The 23,058-nt window shown below is 43.7% G+C and overlaps 1 pseudogene; it reads right to left on the bottom strand.

The window, feature by feature from the left end:
• Window positions 1-1,702: 1,702 nt before the first annotated feature.
• Window positions 1,703-8,990, bottom strand: LOC140485865 (small ribosomal subunit protein eS24-like; annotated as a pseudogene).
• Window positions 8,991-23,058: the final 14,068 nt, after the last annotated feature.

Here is a 23,058-nt window from a genome sequence, read left to right as displayed (position 1 = left end):
TTTCTATAACCCATGATTCCCCTACTGATCAAGAATCTATCCATCTCATCTTAAAGAACTTTATCACTACTGCTCTCTGTGACAAGAGTTCCAAAGACTCACAACCCTATGACGGAAGAGATTCCTCATCATCTCAGCCTTAAATTGGCAACTCTTTATTCTGAGACTATGCCCTCCTGGACTAGACTCTCCCATGAGGGAGAAGCATCCTCTCAGCATGAACCCCGTCAAGCCCCTTAAGAATCCAGTATGTATTAATGAGGTCATGTCTCATTCTTCTAAATCCCAGTCAGTAGGATCCCAACCTCTGTTCATAAAACGATCCCTCCATACCACGGATCATCCTCATGAGCCACCAATTGCCTCCAATGAAACGATATCATTCCTTAAATAAGGGGACTAAAATTGCTCTCAGTACTCCAGAGGTGGTCTCACCTGCAGCTTGTACAGTTGCAGTAGAACTTCCCTACTCATATACTCCAACCCATTCAAAATAAAAGCCAACATTCCATGAGCCTTCCTGACTACCTTTTGCACCTGTGTATAACTTTCTGTGTTTCATGCACAAGTAACCCCAAAATCCTTTGTGTTGCAGCTTTTCCTCCATTTAAATAGCAATATTCTGTTTTGTTCTCCCTCCCAAAATGAACAATTTCACACTTTCCCACATTATACTCCATTTTCCAACTTTTTGCTCACTTACTTAACCGATCAATATCGCTTTGTAAACCCTTTATATTGGTCTCACAAACTGCCTTTCCACCTTCTTGTGTATTGTCTGCAAATGTGGCTGCAGTCCATTCACTTCCTTCCTCCAAGTCATTAATGTATTTTATAAACAGCTTTGGTCCCAGCACTGATCCCTGTGGAACCACCACTGGTCACAGGTCACTAACCTGAAAAAGAACCCTTATCCTCACTTGCTGTTCTTGTCCATTCACCAGTTATCTATCCATGCCAATCTATCCATTAACACAATGGACTCTGATGATTTAACCCTTTGTGAGATACCTTGTAGAACACCTTCTGGAGGTCCAAATACAAAGCATCTACTGGTTCGTCTCTGTTCTGTTTGTTTGAGAATTCTTTGAACATCTCTAATAAATTAGTCAGACACAATTCTCCTTTCATGATGCCATGCTAACTCTGCTTGATTCGATTATGATTTTCCAAATATGCTGCTATTACTTACTTAATAATTGATTACAATATGTTTCCTGCAATTGATGTTAGGCTGCCGTCTTGCCACTGAATGAAATTAACCTGACTGCTGGCAGACCCGTGGCGATGTGTTACACATTGCTAAAGCTGGGTGGCCAGGTTGTCATCTGCAAGGTTGGGGTGGTGTTCCATGATCAAAGGCATTAACATGCCTCAGCGCCTAATTGAGGGTCGTGACAGTGAGAAGGGAGGGTGAGCTTCCTGCTGTGAATTACGGGTGCCATATGAATTCTGAAAATGCTGTAAATACTCAGCTTGTATGCCAGGAGAAGCTAACTGACAGGAGGCCTTTTGACCTGAAACATGAACTCTGTCTCTCCACAGACCCTACTTGATCTGCTGATTGTTTCCGTCATTTTAACTATAGGATGGACTTGTGGCCAATGCCACCAGGAGATGGAGTCAACCCTGTTCACATTTATACACCAGCTTTGTTTTATATATAAAATTCATTTGGGGAACAAATAATTACATATGGTGATCCATGGATAACTTAACATTTCAAGGAGCCTTCAATGTCTTTCCCATGTTACTTTTTGACAAGGTCAACATTATCTTTAATTGTACCCCAAACTTTCTTCATTCGGATGTTGCTTTCCTTTTGCTGCTTTCTGGAAAGCTACTTTCTCTCCAGTGGAACATGCTTGCCAGCCTGGGTTTAGCTTCATCCTTCTCAATGAATCGAAGGAATCGTCGTCATGGCAAAACCTATTGTTTCACCATTACCAAATTGTGTCCTGAGGCCAGTAACAAACGTGACGTCTGGTGTTGTTTTGTACATTTTTGCCATTTTTTTCCTTAATTTCTGTCTTAGAAACTGTGGGTTCACCAGAATGGAGAATGTTGAGAAATATTTGCTTAGGTTGAAGTGAGTGATTTGTCACGAATGGTTTAGTTCTGAGGGTCAGAGTATCATTCAGCTCGGCTAGCGCCTGATTAACATACTGTTGAGTTCATTTACAACACTGTGACGTTCCTTGGGATTATTAAGGACAGTTTACAAAGCTTTTACTGTTGGTGCAAGGACAAACATTCTAATTTCATATTGCTTGAGTCACTTTTGTGTTTTTGACAGATAATCTGTGGATAAACAATTTGCTTTTTTTCACACTGAGGTGAACTTCATGAAAATACGTAACAAACAATGGTACTCTTTTAACCTGTGATTGCATTTTTAAAATGTCACAGAATATGGCATAAATTAATAATTTAAGACTCAAATCTCTTAGCATTCATTTTTCCACTTCAAAAGGATTTTGAGTTGAAGAAAATGTTTGCAGAGCACAAACTATCAGCTGACGTGATGTTACAGATATAACTGCACAAGCGCAGATGGGACATTTATTTGTATTAGGAAATATATTCCATTTTAATCCAGGCTTCCTATGTAGCAAGCTACATTTGTCACATAAATATTCTTACTTATTGCATTATTAACAGTAGATTTCCTCCTTCACCCGCAATCACAATGGAATGCTTTACAGCATGTCATGTTTAATTAAATAGCAACATAATAGCAAGCACTATTTAATTTGGAAAAGACTGACTGTGGTTAATTTGGCTCATTTGCTTTGTTGGCATGCAAAGTTAGTTGAGGTTTCATGTCTCCATCTAATAATCCCAGTGTTGTAATGTATTTATGACAATATACCAATGCCCTGCTCTCGTCACTTCATGGCCCCCTCGTCACTGCCTCCCCTCCTATCTACCTGAGTTGTGATCCGAGGACCCTGATGGTTGTCCTTCCAGCAACAGCCAAAGCTGTGGCATTGCTGATTGTGGTCTTGATTCCAGGAGAAAACCCACAGTTGACTTCATCAGTACTGGTTTGGTTTTTTTTTCAAGAAGCTTTCCCAAAAAGAAGCAACACAGATTTCCTTCCAGCCTTCCAGATGACAGTGGGACCTTCATTGCCTCAACAGATTTCTAGGAGAAAGTGAGGACTGCAGATGCTGGAGATCAGAGCTGAAAATGTGTTGCTGGAAAAGCGCAGCAGGTCAGGCAGCATCCAAGGAACAGGAGAGGCTTATGCCCGAAACGTCGATTCTCCTGTTCCTTGGATGCTGCCTGACCTGCTGCGCTTTTCCAGCAACACATTTTCAGCTCAACAGGTTTCTAGCCTTTATTTCTCACTGGAACCTACATGGAGTTCAGATTAAGAGAAAGTGATGCTGGAGAGTCAGTTGGAAAGTGTGGCACTGTATAAGTACAGCAGGTCAGGCAGCGTCCCAGGAGCAGCAGAGTCGACGTTTTGGGCTTAAACCATTCATCAGGAATGTGGAGGGTGACGGGGGCTGAGAGATAAATAGGAGCGTGGGTTGGGGATATATGATTCTTTCCCTTTGCCATGTGCTGGTCTGAATCTTAATTTTGCTTTTGGGCAGAACTGATCATTACTCTGCCCTTCACACTCACTCTCAATAAATGCTTTGTTTATTTAGTTAAAAATCACACGACACCAGGTTAGAGTCCAACAGATTTATTTGGAATCACTCACTTTTGAAGCGCTGCTCCTTCATCAGGGGGTTGACAGATAATCTGTGCTCTTTGCCGTTTATTCCGTGACATCCACCCTATCGCCTTCCCAGCTACCTTCCTCCTCAGCCCCACCCTTACCCTCCTATTCACCTCTAGAACCTATCCGCCCCCCCAGCCACATTCCTGATGAAGGGCTTTTGACTGAAACATCAATTCCCCTGCTCCTTGGATGCTGCCTGACCTGCTGTGTGTTTTCCACATTTTTTGACAGGAGTTCAAAATACCCAATAGAGTGGGCAGAAAGCAAACTGCAGTAATCATATGAAATTGAAGGAAAGCCAATTTCAGCTAGGTGACAAAAGACCTATTAATGTTTCAAATCAAATGTAACTCCTCTCCAAAACTGAAGGAAGATAGAATTATAAAGGATTTTGCACCATTGAAAAGAAAAGGAGAGGAAGAAAGTTCTCAGCGGAGAGTGGAAAAGATTAGATGGTGGAGATTTCACAGAATAAAAGGCAAAGAGAGTTGCCTTTGTCAAATTAAGTAAACAAAGCATTTATTGAGAGTGAGTGTGAAGGGCAGAGTAATGATCAGTTCTGCCCAAAAGCAAAATTAAGATTCAGACCAGCACATGGCAAATGGAAAGAAACAAATAGAGAGATCGAGTTCATTGCCCGGAATGGTTGATCTCAATATTGAGTTCAGAAGACTGTAAAGTACCTGAGATTAACATAGACCTTCCTATCTCTGTCATCTCCTCCAGCATTACAAGTCTCCAAGACATCTGTGTTCCAGCAATTCAGGCATCTTGAACATTCTGGACTTTGTTTCTCTCCAACACTGGAGCTTTCAATTTTTGTGTCCCTCACTACCAAAGTCCCAGAATTTCCACCTGAAAGCTCTCTCCCTTTCCAGCTCTCTTTTCATCTTTCCATACCTCCTTAAAACGTGTTTCTTTAATTAAATCTTTGACCTAAGAAATCCTTCTGTGGCTCAGCAGCAAATCTTTTGACACTGTTACTGTGAAGTGCCCTGAGATGTTTAATTATGGAACTATAGAAATATGAATCAATGTTGTTGCCATTGTTCTCACTACCAACTGCGCTTTACAACCGAGCTGACTGATTGTTCAGTCTATGGGGCCGCGCAGCATAGATTGTATAGATTATTAGGGAGGGTGGTAAAAAAGGAGGGGGGGTGGCATTGCTAATTAGAAATGGTATAACGGCTGCAGAAAGGAAGTTTGAGGGGGATCTGCCTTTGGAGGTAGTATGGGCTGAAGTCAGAAATAGGAAAGGTGCAGTCACCTTGTTGGGTGTTTACTATAGGCCCCCCAATAGCAGCAGAGATGTGGAGAAACAGATTGGGAAACAGATTTTGGAAAGGTGCAGAAGCCACAGGGTCGTAGTCATGGGCGACTTCAACTTCCCAAATATTGATTGGAAGCTCTTTAGATCAAGTAGATTGGATGGGGCGGTGTTTGTGCAGTGTGTCCAGGAAGCTTTTCTAACTCAGTATGTAGATTGTCCAACCAGAGGGGAGGCCATATTGGATTTGGTACTCGGTAATGAACCGGGACAAGTGATGGGCTTGTTAGTGGGTGAACATTTTGGTGATGGTGACCACAATTCTGTGACTTTTACCTTGGTTATGGAGAGAGATAGGTGTGCACAACAAGGTAGATTTTACAATTGGGGGAAGGGAAATTACGATGCTGTATGACAGGATTTGAGGAGCATAAGTTGGGAGCATAGGCTGTCAGGGAAGTATGTGGTGGAAATGTGGAACTTTTTCAAGGAGCAGATACGACATGTCCTTGATATGTATGTACCTATCAGGCAGGAAAGAAATGGTTGTGTGAGGGAGCCTTGGTTGACGAGGGAGGTTGAATGTCTAGTAAAGAGGAAGAAGGAGGCTTATATAAGGTTGAGGAAACAGGGTTCAGACAGAGCAGTGGAGGGATACAGGATAGCCAGAAGGGACCTGAAGAAAGGGATTAGGAGAGCTAAGAGAGGGCATGAAAAATCCTTGGCGGATAGGATCAAGGATAACCCCAAGGCATTTTATGCGTATGTGAGAAACCTGAGAATGACGAGAACGAGGGTAGGTCCGATCAAGGACAGTAGTGGGAGATTGTGTATTGAGTCGGAAGAGATAGGAGAGGTCTTGAACAAGTACTTCTCTTCAGTATTTACAAACGAGAGGGACCGTATTGTTGAAGAGGAGAGTGTGAAACGGACTGGTAAGCTAGAAGAGATACTTGTTAGGAAGGAAGATGTGTTGGACATTTTGAACAACTTGAGGATAGACAAGTCCCCCGGGCCTGACGGGATATATCCTAGGATTATGTGGGAAGCAAGAGAGGAAATTGCAGTACCGTTGGCAATGATCTTCTCGTCTTCACTGTCAACGGGGGTGGTACCAGGGGACTGGAGAGTAGCGAATGTTGTGCCCCTGTTCAAAAAAGGGAATAGGGATAACCCCGGGAATTACAGGCCAGTTAGTCGTACTTCTGTGGTAGGCAAAGTAATGGAAAGGGTACTAAGGGATAGGATTTACGAGTATCTGGAAAGACACTGCTTGATTAGGAACAGCCAGCACGGATTTGTGAAGGGTAGGTCTTGCCTTACAAGTCTTATTGAATTCTTCGAGGATGTGACTAAGCATGTGGATGAGGGTAGAGCAGTGGATGTAGTGTACATGGATTTTAGTAAGGCCTTTGATAAGGTTCCCCATGGTAGGCTTATGCGGAAAGTCAGGAGGCATGGGATAGAGGGAAATTTGGCCAGTTGGATAGAAAATTGGCTAACCGGTCGAAGTCAGAGAGTGGTGGTAGATGGTAAATATTCAGCCTGGAGCCCAGTTACAAGTGGAGTTCCTCAGGGATCAGTTCTGGGTCCTCTGCTGTTTGTAATTTTTATTAATGACTTGGATGAGGGAGTCGAAGGGTGGGTCAGTAAATTTGCAGATGATACGAAGATAGGTGGAGTTGTGGACAGTGAGGAGGGCATTTGTCGTTTGCAAAGGGACTTAGATATGATGCAGAGCTGGGCTGAGGAGTGGCAGATGGAATTCAACCCTGCCAAGTGTGAGGTTGTCCATTTTGGAAGAGCAAATAAGAATGCAGAATACAGGGTTAATGGTAGGGTTCTTAGTCAGGTGGAGGAACATGGGATCTTGGGGTCTATGTACATAGATCTTTGAAAGTTGCCACTCAGGTGGATAGAGTTTGTAAGAAGGCCTATGGAGTATTATCGTTCATTAGCAGAGGGATTGAATTCAAGAGTCGTGAAGTGATGTTGCAGCTGTACAGGACTTTGGTTAGGCCACATTTGGAGTACTGTGTGCAGTTCTGGTCGCCTCACTTTAGGAAAGATGTGGAAGCTTTGGAGAGGGTGCAGAGAAGATTTACCAGGATGTTGCCTGGAATGGAGAATAGGTCGTACGAGGATAGGTTGAGAGTTCTCGGCCTTTTCTCTTTGGAACGACGAAGGATGAGGGGTGACTTGATAGAGGTTTATAAGATGATCAGAGGAATAGATAGAGTAGACAGTCAGAAACTTTTCCCCCGAGTACAACAGAGTGTTACAAGGAGACATAAATTTAAGGTGAAGGGTGGAAGGTATAGGGGAGATGTCAGGGGTGGGTTCTTTACCCAGAGAGTGGTGGGGGCATGGAATGCGCTGCCCGTGGGAGTGGTAGAGTCAGAATCATTGGCGACCTTTAAGCAGCATTTGGATAGGTACATGGATGGGTGCTTAATCTAGGATAGAAGTTCGACACAACATCGTGGGCTGAAGGGCCTGTTCTGTGCTGTATTGTTCTATGTTCTATGTTCTATTATTTGTGGAATTGTTAGTATAGTACTAGTCATGACCCCACATAGAGGAACTTCTCAATGTACCCCCTTGAAAGAATTTTGCAAACACTTTGAGGCATTTGGAAGTAGAGGGTGCTATGTAGATACTGAAAATGCTGCAAATACTCAGCAGGTCAGGAAGCAAGCATCTTGACTGAAATCTCCTGATTAAAGGTCTATGACCTGAAACATTATCTCTGGCTATCTCCACAGACGCTACCTGATCTGCTGAGAGTTTTCAGCATTTTCTGCTTTTTTTATTTCTGATTTCCTGTATCTGCAACACGTTAACTATTGTCATTGTAATGCTGTTACTTACTGTACGATTAATGGGAAATCTCTGCCTTCAGCCACTGTCACAACGAAATGCTTTACATTATACCACATTTAATTAAGTAGGAACACAATAGCAAATACAACTCTTAACAGATAACTCCAACTAATTTGGCTTCTTTGCCTCGTTAGTATGCAAAGTTAGGCGAGGTATCAGGAGCCCAAGATTCCACAGTACTCTAATGTATTTATGACAATCTAACAATGACTTTTCTCATTATCGGTATTTTTAGCTCTGCATATATTTTGCATGTTTCATCTCTTCTGCCACATCTGCTGGATACTATGGGCTAAAGATTTATTAAGGTGCATTTTCAGTCACATGGGTGGTAACTTGTTCAGGTGTGGAGGTGGGCCTTAAAATGGACTGTATTTCCTCTCTGGGCGGGGTCAGATTTGCTCACACAATTCTGTCCTCCTTACCTCATTGCAAAAGTCTGTCCAGCAAAAACTGCTTAATGTTACAGTCAAGGGAGCAGGATATTCTGTCCAGTCTCTTGGAGACACGGGGAATTCAGAAGGCTGAACAACACATACTCATATCCCACAATGCAAATGGTCTGCTCCTCTTAAAACAGCATGTCCCTCTTTAACGAAAGCGACCTTCAGTTGAAGGGAGCTGATGCTGAATGCAATAATTGGGAGTTGCAACATGGAAAGGATATCCAGCATTATAGGTGCTGCTGTGGGTGCCTTGGTGGTGAAAGTATGCAGGATTAAAGGGATCATGTATTATCAGGTAGACAAGAGGCCAAGGCAAACCCTGAGGAGGGAATGTGAGGCACTGGCCAAAGTGTCAATACTTGGAGTCTCGCCCGGGAGGAGACCTGAGAGCAGGTATTCAATGACACCAGTATCTACATAGCACCCTCTACTTCCAAATGCCTCAAAGTAGGTAGTCAAGGCCAGTGAATGAAACTTGATGTGACATCTCTCATCCAGCACAGCAATACCTCCTACACTGTTCATCCCCATCACATTACATCATCCCTATCACTGAAGCATCAATAGTCTCTGGTTTGATACCATGTCAAACCCTCAGCCATTTTCTAACAATGGCAGTCTCAGAACCAGTTGCTCCACATACCTTGAGCATGACCAGGAGTACCTTGTCCCACACAATAGCTGACACTCTTGCCTCTTCCTCACAGAATAAATTCACCCATAATCACTGGAGGGAGGGTCAAATTGATGGGGGTTCCTGCACCTTCAAACCCTGCAGAAGAGATGGTTATCTGCAACACTGGACCAGCTGTGACAGAGGTCATGGCAGGAGGGAGAAAGTGAGGACTGCAGATGCTGGAGACCAGAGTTGAAAAATGTGGTGCTGGAAAAACACAGCAGGCCAGGCAGCATCCGAGGAGCAGGAAAATCGATGTTTCGGGCAAAGGTCCTTCATCAGGAATTCCTCGAAGCTAAGCTGGAGAGTATGAGATCCATGCATGACATCACCAGGTGCTCAAAGGGCCATTTGAGCACATTCCTCGTGTTGCTGAGTTGCCCATACCCCTGCACCTCTACTGAGATTATACAATCTGATGCTGGCAGCATTACAGCATTCTCTATTCTCTATCACCCACCCCAATGCCCTGAACTATTACACCTGCCTGGTCTGTACGCTGTCCACTTACTCGCTCAGGCTATCTCACCACCCTTCCCCCACCTGCACCAACACTAACAGCTGTGCCACTCCCATATTCCCTTAGTCCTTCCCATTTCTGTCATTACAGGAGAAGATGACCAACCATAGGATGGAAAGAGCTGGGGCTGATGGTGGGAACTCAGCATTTTCCCTACTGCCAGGAAGAGAGGATCGCTGGGGAGAGACTGGGAAGGGTCCTGCAGCCATGCAGAGACACTCCTCAGACCCTTGAGTTCCAGGCTCCACCTGACCTTGTGTGTGAATCTGAAACACCAATGTCCCCTTACTGCTAGACTTCCCTGTCAACCCTTCACACATCCTCAAATCCCCACTCAGCCCATGTATCTGAGTCTGTATCTGCCCATATTTCCTCAGCTCAGCTGCAGGCGGATGAGGTGAACATACTAGGTCTTGCAGTTCACCTTCCCCTCCTGCCAGAAACCAGGGAGTTCCTCACCTCTGATGACCCCTCCAGCATCCCATCTGACCCCTGATGAACAAATGCTCTCTTGTTCCTCCCCATGATATATTGAGCTGTCTCCCCTCAATTCAACTTAGAAGTGTCATTTTATTTTATGTACCACATTCTGATTCCATTTCATTTCCCAGGAGCACTGGCTGCCTGTTATCACACACCTCCTCCCTCCACTCCCCACCTTTACATTAAGTGGTTATAACCCCTGAACTGACTGTGACCTATATCCTTCAGTAACATTGCCAGACAGTCCTGAACAATAAGTGACCAGACCCCTCACTGGTAACTGTACATCTTCCTGACTATTTTCCCATGATTCCCAGGACTGGCTACACTGGGCCCATAAGGTTGAACTTGACCTGCTTGTTGGACTGTAGAGGTATAGACTACCCAATCAGGAGTGCACTAAATGGGCATCTGACCATGTCCTCATCCCTGATTTTGAAGGCTGCCCTTGAGTTAATGTGCTCCAACCATCTGACTGAAGGGTGTCTCCGTGGATAACACTGAGGAGCACCCCAAAACACATTGCCAATTGCTGGAAGCACATGTATTCTGTTTGTCACATATAGTTGGGACATGCTGAGGTGTGAGAGTAACGTACCACTGTGCCCCATTCAGTAACACCCTTTACTGCTGACAGGTAACAACCATGACAATCCACCTGGCTGTGGGTTGGTGCTAAATCCAGTGGTACTCTGAGCCTTTCTGCTCTGGCTGAGGAGATAAAGTGCATTAAGGTAAAGCAGGGTGAGGATTCTGTGAGAGTGCAGGTAGGCGTGAAGTGAATAAGTGCAAAGAAAGCAAGCCAACAGCTTTCAGGTGCAGCCTAATCCAACCCATCAGCTGGGTGCTCATCTCTGTGCAGTGTCCTAGCAGTACTATTGCAATTATATTTACTGCACACTTCAAACTACAACATTAATGAACAGCAGCATTTGTGAGTGCATCAGAGAGGTGTCACGATAGGATAGAGTAGATGGCTGGTGTCAGATGCCAGCACTCGTGGATATGGGGCTACCTCGGAGCACACCCTGAGACATTACTGCTTGATGGCCAAAATGGCAGTCTGGAGAAAAGAGCCACAATCACCAAGACTGATTTCCATGTTGCAGATTCACAGCAGCTTGTTTCCACACAGCAAGAGGCACAATGGCTTAGAGGTAAACACTGCTGTTTCACAGCACCAGGGATCTAGGTTTATTTCCACCCTTGGGCCCTTTCTGTCTGGAGTTTGCACGTTCTCCCCATGGCTGTTCAGGTTTCCTTCGCATGCTTCAGTTTTCTTCTACGGTGCAAAGATTAAGCAGACTGCAGGTTAAGTGGATAGGCTGTGGGAATTAGAGGGATAGGTCTGGGTAGGATGCTATTTGGAGGGTCAGTGTAGACTTGATGGGCCACATGGCCTGCTTCCACACTGCAGGGATTCTATGCGTGGCGGGATAGATGACTACACTGTAACAGCACAGGTTAAGCAGTTAGTGTTGAAGAGTGTGCTGGAAAAGCATAGCCAGTCAAGAAGCATCCAAGGAGCAGAAGAATCAATGTTTTAGACGAAAGCTCTTCATCAGGAATGAGGCTTGTGGGCCAAGGGGGTTGGGAGATAAATGGGAGGTGGGTGGGACTGGGGGGAAGGTAGCTGGGAATATGATAGGTAGATGAAGGTGAGGGTGAAGGTGATAGGTTGGAGAGGAGGATGAAGCAGAGAGATGGGGAAAAAGATGGACAGGTAGGCAGGTCAAACGAGCAGTGCCGAGTTGGAAGGTTGGATCTGGGATAAGGCGAGGGGTGGGGAAATGGGGAAACTGGTGAAATCCACATTGATCCCATGTGGTGGGAGGGTCCCAAGGCAGAAGATGAGGCATTCCTCCTCCAGGCATCCGGTGCTTAGGGTTTGGCAATGGAGAAGGCCACGTACTTGCACGTCCATGGCAGAGTGGGAGGGAGAGTTGAAGTGTTCAACTACAGGGTGGTTCAATGGTGGAATTGGTCCACCTGGGAGCAGATGAGCAGAAGTGGGACCTTACTAATTTCTGGTACAAATGCACTTACTTTACAATCAATTGACGTGCAAGTCATTCACCAGATATGGAAATATATCACCGTTTCTTCAATGCCATTGGGTCAAAATGCTAGAATCCTCTCCCTAATGACATTGTGGATTAACCTACAGCACACGGACTCCAGATGCTGGACATCAGAGTCAAAGAGTGTGCTGCTGGAAAAGCACAGCCGGTCAGGCAGCATCCGAGGAGGGAGCACACAGACTGCAGTGGTTCAAGAAGGTAGCTCACCACTACCTTCTCAAGGGCAACTAGGGATGGGTAATAAATGTTGGCCTAGCCAGCGATGCTCATATCCTGTGAATGAATTTTTAAAAAAACTGGGTGGCAGAGGCATAAGAAAACTGCAAGAGGAGATTGTGGTTTAGTTACATAATCAAATGATGAGATCAGAAAAACCTGCCTACTTTTATTTTTCACCTTCAACATTGCTGAGGATTGCAAAAGATATACAGCCACCAGGTTAATCCTAGTTACTGTCAGTCTGACAGTTCAGATGGAGAGTGGTGTCAATAGGAGGGTGGGATTTGCCTGAGATTCCCATTATGGAAAGTGGATGGTCACAATTATCCTGTTCCACCCAGTACAAACCGGAGTGCTCTGCCACCAGGACCCAGGGGGAGGCGATCCTCCGGCCTAGACGTTAAAGGAGCGAGACCCAACACTTCCCTCACCACCACCGCTCCATAATTTGCACACATACTCACTGCTGAACTAATTACAAAATTAACTCATGATTTCCTTTTGAATAGCTCCTAATTAAGTGAGCAATTTTCAAAGGGCCAGGCCCAGTGAAAAATGCAGCCTGCTTCTATCCAGTTTAAATCACTAAATTCGATAATCTTTGCAAGTTCTCTCACTGGAATGATCATGAGTAGGAAGAGCACATTGCTATCTCCTGTGTTGTCAGGTAACGTCGCCCTAGGGACCTGAGCTACTCACTCTGTTTAATTAAGTCAGCGACAGAATCTGCTACAGTGAGATTTTACCTCCCATGCTGTCTTAATAGTGACATTGCTAATTTGCCTACGCCTGGCCCTTTGAAAATTGCTCACTTAATTAGGAGCTATTCAAAAGGAAATCATGAGTTAATTTTGTAATTAGTTCAGCAGTGAGTATGTGTGCAAATTATGGAGCGGTGGTGGTGAGGGAAGTGTTGGGTCTCGCTCCTTTAACGTCTAGGCCGGAGGATCGCCTCCCCCTGGGTCCTGGTGGCAGAGCACTCCGGTTTGTACTGGGTGGAACAGGATAATTGGTCTCCTGAGGAGCTGCCTAATCAGCTGCCAAGCGAGATCATTTTCTGAAGAGAAAGAGTGCGGACTGAGCTCAAGCTGCTGTGACCTCAGCCCCTGCTTCTCACAAGTCTGGGCACTGGGGAGTGGTGAGATGGTAGGATGCCATGCGAAGATAGGACAACCTGCCAATTGCTACAAATCCCCCTCTTGTACTGACTTGGAAAGCATATTATGAAACTGACCTGACTTGAAATTCCTCCCACTTTGTTATGGATAACATGGTGGGATGTGGGAAATGTGCACAAGTCCTGCCTTTCATCTACTGTCCTATTCACTTTGATGTTAGCAAGTTTTCAAATTTTACTTTATTTGAAGGTGGAAAACGAGAAGAAAGGATAGTAGTGAACCGAAATTTATCTCCAGGAAGATGATCGATTGTGCACTGATGCCCTGTTATTCAGAAAGCCAATAGCAATGGGCATTGTGATTTTATATTTAGAACATAGAACATAGAAAAGTACAGCACAGAACAGGCCCTTTGGCCCACAATGTTGTGCCAAGATTTAATCCTAATGTAATCCTAATTTGTCCGTAAAATCCTGCCTCCAAAGCAACCGGGGACACCTCGCTGGGAATGAACATGTCCGCCCTCATTATTTACAAAGATGAGCATGATGCAAGTGTTCTTGAGCTGACACTGTCTCTGGATCCACTCCCAACCTGCCTAGGTAATGTCTCCAATGATTCGATAGAATGGTCCTCCTGACCTCTCTCCTCTTTCGCTGTCTGAGCCACTGAGTGGGATTGATAGGGGACAGGGAACTCAGACTTCCAGAAACAGCAGGAGGCAAGTCCTGGGTCAGGCTGGCAGCATTCCAGAAACAAAAACTGCTTCAAAAATTATTTCTCAGCTGCAGCAAGTATTTCTGAATCCCTTTAGACTTCAGACTCCGAATCCCCTTATTTCTGCTCGTTTCAGCTGATTTCGACAACAGCTGCATCTTGTATCTCTCATCCTACCGTGAGTGCGATGATTTTGTACAGTTTACCTTAATTATTTTCTAACCGCACTGCCCATAATATAATAGCTCAAGGGATATTTATGGCAAACCTGCCTTTTTAGAGTTTTACGATTTGCAGAGCTACACTGATATATATTCTTTATGCTGCTGCAGACAGGACAGACAACAGAAGGCCTGCAACAGTCTGGAATTATCCAAAAGTCATTTGGATAGACACTTATCCAATTATATCCAGCACTAGAGTACATCCATATAGATAAAACTGACAAAACCTCTCCCTCAAAGACACTGATGAGTCAAAAACAAGCCTGGAGTATTGTAAACATTCAAACCAAGAAATTTGTGACTATGGAACCAAAGGCTGTCATTTATAGAAACACAGAAACTAGAAGCAGGAGTAGGCTACTTGGCTAATCGTGGCTGATCATGGCTAATTATTCCCCTGTTCTCACTTACACTCCAGATCTTTTGATCCCTTTAGTTCTAAGAACCATGTCTAACCCCTTTTGGAAAATGTTCAATGTTCTGGCCTCCACCATTTTCTGTGACAGAGATTTCCACAGGCTCATTACCCTCTGGGTGAAGAAATTTCTCGTTATCTTAGTTCTAAGTGGTTTACCCACCTTCTTAAACAGTGAGCCCTGGCTCTGCACTCCCTGGTTGTCATGAACATCTTTCCTGCACTTACTCTGTGTGATCCTGTTAGAATTTAGAGCGTTGTAATATTAATGAGCTCATCCAAGGCTGAATGAGTGGATCACAGGAAAAGGATGAGGGAACTCCAAAAATACTTGTTTTGGGGTGGAAGGTTGGCAGATTTGTGCATAATAAGCCAAAGGCAGTTCCTAAATCCCCTGTCAAATAGGGAAGCGGATAGGTCTCCCTATCAAAAGAAGTGTATGTCAGGGACAGTGCAGCCATAAATCAGAAACCAACAAGTCAGAAATTGGAACATGCCTCTTCAGTTTTCTGCTCAATGGCAAGTCTCATACCACTGTGACCTGCAGCACAGGTAGGGCAAGGAGCCAGTGATTGAGCAGCATTCTGTTAGCACCAATTCAGTCCACACCAGCTTTCCAGTCAACTGGTTCTGCCAAGGCCAGGATGCTGGCTCAGTGGCTAGCACTGCTGCCTCACAGGGCCAGAGACCCAGGTTCAATTCCAGACATTCTCCTTGTGTCTGTATGGGTTTCCTCTGGGTGCTCCGATTTCCTCTCACAGTCCAAAGATGCATAGGTTAGGTGAATTTGCAATTGTGTTCAGAGATTTATAAGTTAGGTGCGTTAGTCAGGGGTAAATGTAGAGTAATGGGGAATGAGTCTGGTTGGGTTACTCTTCAGAGGTTCAGTGTGGGCTTGTTGGGCTAAATGGCCTGTTTCCACACTGTAGAGATTCTTTGAGTCTGACTTGGTCTGGTAACAGACATTTTTACAAGAGCTCAGAACTAAGGAGCATATTTTTAAAGTGAGAGGAGAAAGATTTAAAAGGGACCTGAAGGGTAACCTTTTCTTGCAGAGGGTGGTTCACTTGTGGAATGAACTACCAGATAAAGTGGTAGATGCAGGTACAGTTACAACATTTAAAATACATTTGGATGGTGCGTGAATAGGAAAGGTTTAGAGGGAGATGGGCCAAGCACAGGTAAATGGGACTAGTTTAATTTGGGAAACTTGGTTAGCACAGATGTTTTAGATCAAAGGCTCTGTTTCCATACTGTATTACTCTTTGGACAGTGGTGGTAGAGATTCCATGCAAAAGTGAGTATTGCAGATGCTGGAGATTAGAGTCAAGACTGTGGTGCTGGAAAAGCACAGCAGGCCAGGCAGTATCCAAGGGGCATCAAAAGCCCTTCATCAGGATTGAGGCAGTTTCCAATTTATTCCTTTCAAATGGCTGACAAGGAACTCTCCCAGCCTTATTTTCTGCCATTGCCATATGTTGGGAGCATTTGCAAGTTGATGCTCACATTATAAATAAGACCTGAAGCAGGCCTTGAACCTGGAATTCCTGGTGTAGAGGCACTATTCACTGTACCACAAGACCCCCTACCTTGCCTGTTGTGATAGCTTAAAAAGGATAAAGTCAAATATTAAACCATTTGTTTTCAGTATACATAGTATGTCAGTGTAAATACTATATTAAATGATGTACTTCTACTGATTAGCATAAACAACAACATTTTCAATTACTCAGCATATAAAGTCTATAATTTATTGCATTTTGTTTCTTTATTTGTTTTCTGATCTTTTACTTAAAAAAATGAGATGCTATAAAAACTCATCATTTACAGTAATTGTGTAGGTTGTGGGTTACCACAAGATTGCACTGTTATGATTGAAACCACACGTAAATAATCTCTCCCTTTTAAGTTTAGATAGCAAATCAGTAATGCTTTGAACAGAAAGGCATTGTGAATATTGTTAACACCAAGAGCAATATGAAAGCTCTAATCAAAAAAACTTGAAGCCTGTTGCAGGAGTCTGCTTTATCGAAACATCTTCTAATTCCCTTGAAGGGTTTCAGGTTAGAAGTGGGAATACTACTCCAATCCTTCGATAATTCTGTGCATTACTGAGGGAGAACTGCACTGTTGGATACATTGACACAGCTTAATCCATCATGCAAGCCAACTTTCCATCCATTAACTCCAACTATACTCACTGACTCAGAAAGGCAGCCCACATCATCAAAGACCCCTCCCACCCTGGTTATGATCTCTTCCAACCTCTTCCATCAGGCAGAAAATACAGGTAAACACACAAACCAACAGGTTCAAGAACAGCTTCTTCCCTGTTAAATGGATCTCTCAAATCTCACGTCTGATGTTAATCTTGCTCTTTGTACACCTTCTTTGCAGATGTAACTTTGTATTCCTCACTCAGATCAATCACATTGCAATCTTTGTATGTTCTGAGCTACCTGTACTGCACACATAATGAAACTTTTCACTGTACTTAGGTACCTGTGACAATAATAAGTGAAATCAAAATCAAATCAAACCATGTTCTTTTTTTTGCCCTCTACCACAGATAGAAAAATTCCCACAACACTATTCAGAGAAGAACAAAAAAAACCCCAAGTCCAGGACAATACTTGCATCTGAACCACTATTGCTATATCAATTTTGTTTGGTCACTAGTCTCCAAGAGACTTGTGAAACCTTATTTTGTGAAATTGGCTGTCCCATCCACATTACAAAAATGGTAAGCTCCGAATATATTTAAATTATTGTCGAACAATTGGGCACTTCATAATATAGTGAAAGGAGCTTTTTAATTGCAAGTTGTTGCTTCCTCTTTCTTCTCTGTTCCTCGTTGTCTGACTGACTGTGTTTTTCCAGCATTTTCTGCCTTTGTTACAATTGTTCAGCATCTGTTGTGTTTTGCTTCTTTGAGTGGAATTTCTGTTGTTAAGCAATACCATCTTTGAAAAGATCACTTATTAACTATAATTGGTATTTGCCTTCTGACCTGTGGCAAGATAGATTAATGCGACATTCAATGGTGCCTGCACATTAAAATACGTCCTTGGTCGCAAAGCATTTTCAGACAACCTGAGATTGTGAAGGAAGATGTATAAATGCAAGTCTTTCATTTCATTGCTAATTTAGGTGAGTTTTGTTTTCTCCTGTTCCTCACCTTGACAAGTTTAAGTTGAGTCAATGGGCTCCATAGTTTGCATTGTTTTCTAGATTAAACAGACTTAGCAGGTCTAATATTCTTATAAGATCATAAGGAAAAGGAACATCCATAGGTTATTCATTCTATCCAGCTTGATAAGATCCTGGCTCTGCTGAGTATGTCCTTAACACTACTTTCTTGTCTGTGATACATAACCTTTGGCTCCCTTGCTTAGCAAAATCTGAGCCATGTTCATAATCAACAGATCAACGATAAAACACAGTGCAGAATTTGGAGCATAGAGCATGCAGCATAGGACATTACAGCTCAGTACAGGCCCTTCAGCCTCCAATGTTGCGCCAACCTGTGGAACCAATCTGAAGCTCATCTATCCAACACTATTCTGTTATCATCCATATATCTACGCAATGCCCATTTAAATGCCCTTAAAATTGGCAAGTCTATTACTGTTGCAGGCAGTCTGTTCCATGCCCTGACTACTCTGAGTAAAGAAGCTACCTCTGACAGGTGTCCTATATTTATCACCCCTCGATTTAAAGCAATGTCTCCTTGTGCTAGCCATCACCATCCAAGGAAAAAGGCTCTCACTGTTCACCCTATCTAACCCTCTGATTATCTTGTATGTTTCAATTAAGTCACCTCTCAACCTTCTCTCTAACAAAAACAGCCTCATGTCCCTCAGTCTTTCTTCATAAAACCTTCCCTCCATACCAGGCAACATCTTGCTAAATCTTCTCTGAACCCTCTCCAAAGCTTCCACATCCTTCCTATAATGCGGTGACCAGAACTATACGCAATATTCCAAGTGCGGCCACACCAGAGTTTTGTGCAGCTGCAGCATGACCTTGTGGCTCTGAAACTCAATCCCTCTACCAATAAAAGCTAACACACCGTATGCCTTCTTAACTCCCTATTAACGTGGGCGGCAACTTTCAAGGATTTATATATATACATAGACACCGAGACCTCTCCGCTCATCCACACTATCAAGAATCTTACCATTAGCCCAGTTCTCTTTATTCCTGTTGCTCCTTCCAAAGTGAATCACCTCACACTTTTCCACATTAAACTCCATTTACCACATCTCAGCCCAGCTCTGCAGCTTACCTACATCCCTCTGTAAACTGCAACATCCTTTGTCACTAACCACAACTCCATTGACCTTAGTGTCATTTGCAAATTTAGTAACCCATCCTTCTATGCAGTAAAAGCTAACACACCGTATGCCTTCTTAATGCCCTATCAACCTGGTGGCAACTTTCAAGGATTTATATGCACAGACACCAAGATCTCTCTGCTCATCCACACTATCAAGAACTAACCATTAGCCCAGTACTCTTTATTCCTGTTGATCCTTCCAAAATGAATCACCTCACAATTTTCCACATTAAACTCCATTCACCACCTCTCAGCCCAGCTCTGCAGCTTATCTACATCCCTATGTAACCTGCAACATTCTTTGTCACTATCCACAACTCCATTGACATTAGTGTAATCTGCAAATGTACTAACCCATCCTTCTACGCACTCATCCAAGTCATTTATAAAAATGACAAACAGCAGTGCCCCAAAACAGATCCTTGTGGTGCACCACTTGTAACTGAATTCCAGGATGAACATTTCCCATCAACCACCAACCTCTGTCTTATTTCAGCCAGCCAGCTTCTGATCCAAAGTGCTAAATCATCCTCAATCCCATGCCTCTGTATTTTGTGCAATCGTCTACCGTGAGGAACCTTATCAAATGCCTTACTGAAATCCATTTATACCACATCAAATGCTTTACCTTCATCCACCTGTTTGGTCATCATCTCAAAGAACTCAATAAATTTTGTGAGGCACGACTTACCCTTCATAAAACCATGTTGACTATCCCTAATCAACTTATTCCTCTTGAGATGATTATAAATCTTATATCTTATAACCTATTCCAACACTTTACCCACAACTGAAGGAAGGATCATGCATCTACAATTACCAGGGTTGTCTCTACTCCCCCTCTTGAACAAGGGGACAACACTTGCTATCCTCCAGTCTTCTGGCACTATTCCTGTAGACAATTATGACATAAAGATCAATGCCAAAGGCTCTTTAATCTCCACCCTGGCTTCCCAGAGAATCCTAGGATAAATCCCATCTGGCCCAGGGGACTTATCTATTTTCAGACTTTCCAGAATTTCTAACACCTCCTCCTTGCAAATCTCAATCCTGTCTAATCTTGTTACTCTTATCTCGGTATTCTCCTTGATAACATTGTCTTTTTCCAGTGTGAAAATTGACAAAAAGTATTCATTAACGCTTTCTCATTCTCCTTGGCCTCCATGCACAACTTGTTCTTGATTGGCGCTAACCTTATCCGAGTCATTCTTTTATTCCTGATATACCTATAGAAAGCTTTAGGGTTTTCCTTGAGCCTACATGCCGATGACTTCTCATGTGCCCTCCTGGCTCTTCTTAGCACTCTCTTTAGGTCTTTCCTGGCTAACGTGTAACTCTCAAGTGCCCTAACTGAGCCTTCACGTCTTATTCTAACATAAGCCTTCTTCTTCCTCTTGGCAAGACATTAATCTTCTCTGGTAAACCATGGCTCCCTCACTCAACCACTTCTTCCCTGCCTGACAGGTACATACTTACCAAGAACATGCAGTAGCTGTACCTTGAATAATCTCCAAATTTCAATTGTGCCCATCCCTACAGTCTCCTTCCCTATCCTATGTATCCTAAATCTTGCCTAATCACATCATAATTGCCTTTCACCCAGTAATAACTCCTGCCCTGCAATATATACTTATCCCTTTCCATTGCTAAAGCTAACATAACCAAATTGTGGTCACTATCACCAAAATGCTCACCTATATCCAAATCTGTCGGGGAGCACGGTGGCTCGGTGGTTAGCACTGCTGCCTCACAGCACCAGGGACCTGGTTCAATTCCCACCTCAGGTGACTGCGTTGGGTTTGCACACTTTCCCCGTGTCTGCGTGGATGCCCTTTGGGTGCTCCAGATTCCTCCCACTGTCCAAGATGTGCAGGTTAGGTGAATTGGCCAAGCTAAATTGGCCAGAGTATTCATGGATGTGTAGCTGGGGTGCAGAAGTCAGGAGTAAATGTAGAGTGACAGGATAGACAAATGGGTTTGGCTAGGTTACTCTTCGGAGAGTCGGTGTGGACTTGTTGTGCTGAAGGGCATGCTTCCACACTGTAGGGATTCTATTCTAACACCTGGCCAGGGTCATTAACCAGTACTAAATCCAATGTGACCTCACCTCTTGTTGGTTTGTCCACATACTGTGTCAGGAAACCCTCCTGCATGCATTGGAAAAAAAACTGACCCATCTAATGTACTCAAACTATCGCATTTCCAGTCAATCTTTGGAAATTTAAAGCCCCATAACAACTACTCAGTTACTCTCACTCCTACACAGAAATACCTTTGCCATCCTTTCCTCTAACATCTCTGGAACTATTTGGAGGGCCATTGAAAACTCCTAACAGGGTGACCTCTCCTTTCCTGTTTCTAACCTCAGCCCATATTACCTCAGTAGATGAGTTCCCAAATGTCCCTTCTCCTACCGTAATACTGTCCTTGACTAACAATGCCACACCTCCCCTTCTTTTACCAACTTCTGTTCCTACTGAAACATCTAAGTCCCGGAAACTGCAACAACCATTCTAAACTTACACAACAGAAAACCGAGATGCCAATTTCATTAACCTTTTCTCATCTGCCAAACAAACTCAAGGTAAAAGTGCTGAATCTTCTGTATTCACATTACACTTTAAGTCTCAATGCTGGCAAATGGAATATTTTCTGACCATTGAAAGTTTTCACCATGTTCTTCATCACGGAAATATGGAAGGTGACATATGATTCAAAGATACCATAAGTGAATTCGGACTGAACAGAAGGGGATAAATTACCTGTTTCTATAAGACCATAAGACCATAAAACATAGGAGTGGAAGTAAGGCCATTCGGCCCATCGGGTCCACTCTGCCATTCAATCATGGCTGATGGGCATTTCAACTCCACTTACCCACATTCTCCCCGTAGCCCTTAATTCTTTGTGAATTCAAGAATTTATCAATTTCTGCCTTGAAGACATTTAGCGTCCTGGCTTCCACTGCACTTTGCGGCAATGAATTCCACAGGCCCACCACTCTCTGGCTGAAGAAATGTCTCCGCATTTCTGTTCTGAATTTACCCCCTCTAAGGCTGTGTCCACGGGTCCTAGTCTCCTCACCTAACGGAAACAATTTTCTAGCATCCACCTTTCCAAGCCATGTATTATCTTGTAAGTTTCTATTAGATCGCCCCTTAATCTTCTAAACTCCAATGAATACAATCCCAGGATCCTCAGCCATTCCTCGTATGTTAGACCTACCATTCCAGGGATCATCCATGTGAATCTCCGCTGGACACGCTCCAGTGCCAGTATGCCCTTCCTGATGTGTGGGGACCAAAACTGGACACAGTACTCCAAATGGGGCCTAACCAGGGCTTTATAAAGTCTCAGTAGCACAACGGTGCTTTTATATTCCAACCCTCTTGAGATAAATGACAACACTACATTCGCTTTCTTAATCACGGACTCAACCTGCATGTTTACCTTTAGAGAATCCTCGACTAGCACTCCCAGATCCCTTTGTGCTTTGGCTTTATGAATTTTCTCACCGTTTAGAAAGTAGTCCATGCTTGTATTCTTTTTTTCCAAAGTGCAAGACCTCACATTTGCTCACATTGAATTCCATCAGCCATTTCCTGGACCACTCTCCCAAACTGTTTAGATCCTTCTGCAGCCTCCCCACTTCCTCAGTACTACCTGTCTGTCCACCTAACTTCGTATCATCGGCAAACCTTGCTAGAATGCCCCCAGTCCCTTCATCCAGATCATTAATATATAATGTGAACAGCTGCGGCCCCAACACTGAACCCTGCGGGACACTGCTTGTCACCGGCTGCCATTCCAAAAAAGAACCTTTTATCCCAACTCTCTGCCTTCTGTCAGACAGCCAATCCCCAATCCATACCAGTAGCTCACCTCGAACACCATGGGCCCTCACCTTGCTCAGCAGCCTCCCGTGTGG

Source organism: Chiloscyllium punctatum, chromosome 15, assembly GCF_047496795.1.
Source record: "Chiloscyllium punctatum isolate Juve2018m chromosome 15, sChiPun1.3, whole genome shotgun sequence".
NCBI lineage: Eukaryota > Metazoa > Chordata > Chondrichthyes > Orectolobiformes > Hemiscylliidae > Chiloscyllium > Chiloscyllium punctatum.
Note: the sequence above shows the minus strand (reverse complement) of the source record. Positions and strands in the feature narration are given on the sequence as shown.